The sequence below is a fragment of the Propithecus coquereli genome, unplaced genomic scaffold, assembly GCF_000956105.1.
Source record: "Propithecus coquereli isolate 6110/MARCELLA unplaced genomic scaffold, Pcoq_1.0 Scaffold153, whole genome shotgun sequence".
NCBI lineage: Eukaryota > Metazoa > Chordata > Mammalia > Primates > Indriidae > Propithecus > Propithecus coquereli.
The window spans coordinates 3380533-3382389 of record NW_012139747.1 but is presented as its reverse complement, the minus strand read 5'-3'; the positions used below and the strand labels follow the sequence as shown (position 1 = coordinate 3382389).

General features: G+C 37.6%; 1 protein-coding gene across 1 annotated transcript in view; it reads right to left on the bottom strand.

Moving 5' to 3' along the window:
* The window catches only part of MACROD2 (MACRO domain containing 2), a 2082072-nt gene that overhangs the window by 1424843 nt on the left and 655372 nt on the right, over window positions 1–1857 (bottom strand). The window lies entirely within an intron of this gene.

Here is a 1857-nt window from a genome sequence, read left to right as displayed (position 1 = left end):
AACCTATGCAAACAAAGATAATATTAATACTACTATCAAAATTTATGCTGTCCCTCAGTATTAGAAAAGCAAAAAAGTGTAAGCTCCCAAATGAACCATTAAAACCCCTGTAGAAATCTTGCTCTGTACTGAAAATAAAAATACAAAATTTCTACACCCAGCCCCAAAATCTAACATAGGGCTCAAAGCCACTTTGTTAAAATTCAAAAGTCCATGACAATAAAAATATCAGCATACTAAAGGGTTTTTCAGCAATTATTTCAAAATATTTATCCAAGCTTACAGCAGTTTCTATTCCATAATCATAAGGAAATTTATGATTTAACTAAAACTTCTCAAAGGTCAAGACATTTAAAAAGAAAATGGCAGTCTTTTACTCATATTACAAAAATAAATTTGATAAAATGCATCTGAATAATATCATTACCTTAGATGGTAAACAATGTCTCATATATAATTTATATACAAATTATAACAATAGACAGAGATGTTCCTTGGTCTGTACATGGTATTACAAATTTACCATATACCAAGATTCTTTCAAAGGAAGGCAAAAGAGCACCAGAGCAGAATTAGCTTGATCCCCTGGGTGAAGGCTGGCAAAAACATGACAGGCAACCTAGATACCACACTCTAAAACTCCCAGGATCTAGGTATTAATCTGTCTGAACAATATGTTAATTACTGCACATTAACATAAGGCAATAAAATTTCATTTAAATCTGACAGTCCATCTATTAAAGCTACTGGTACATCAAATGAATGAAAATAAATCAAACTTGATTCCATGGAAATAGTTTCTGAGGTTCCTTATAGGTCAATAAGGTCAAATTCTAAAGTCTATTAATAAAAGAAGAAATTATAAGTAAAAAGGCAAATTAAAATTCAATATATTTTATTAGTTTGTTTACTGTTATATAAACCTTATAAATAAATGACTCTGTGGAATTAATACTAAAATAAATGTTGGCATTTCCTAGAAATCGATTTACTTGTCCAACAGTAGTGGTAACATAGGGTGAGTAACCTACGACCAACTCTGATGCTCATAGGACTACTGGAAGATGCAAAAACACATCGCGTAACCGTGTTCTTAAGAAAATCACTTCAAAACAAGTTCTGTTTGTGATATTCAATCATAGAACGAATTATCATCTAAAATAATAAAGCTGAGTGATAATCATCGAAAGAATGAATTATGACATGTAAAATTTTCATATTTTCCCCTATTCTTATCCTTCTGAATCCCTGAAATAGGGTCCACTTCCTATATCAGGCCCCATAGGACTTGGACAAGCAGCCACAGACCAGGGTCTGCATTTGAATATTCTACAGCAGTGGTCCCCAACCTTTTTGGCACCAGTGACCGGTTTCATGGAAGACAACTTTTCCACGGATGGGGGTGGGATGGTGAGCGAAGGATGATCTTGGGAAGATTGAAGCACATTACATTTACTGTGCAGTCAAACTTCTCTGCTAATGATAATGTGTGTTTGCAGCCACTCCCCAGTGCTAGCATCACTGCCTCAGCTCCACCTCAGATGCTCATAAGGAGCGTGCAACCTAGATCCCTTGCATGCACAGTTTTCAGCAGGGTTCACACTCCTATGAGAATCTAATGCAGCAGAGGATCTGACAGGAGGCGAAGCTTATGCTTGGGTGATGCCAGCATGGGAAGTGGCTGTAAATACAGAGGAAGTTTTGCTTGCTGGCCTGCGGCAAACCTCCTGCTGTGTGGCCCAGGTTCCTAACAGGTCCCAGTACTGGCTCACCTCCTGCTGTGCAGCCCAGGTTCCTAACAGGTCCCAGTACTGGCTCACCTCCTGCTGTGCGGCCCAGGTTCCTAACAGGTCACAG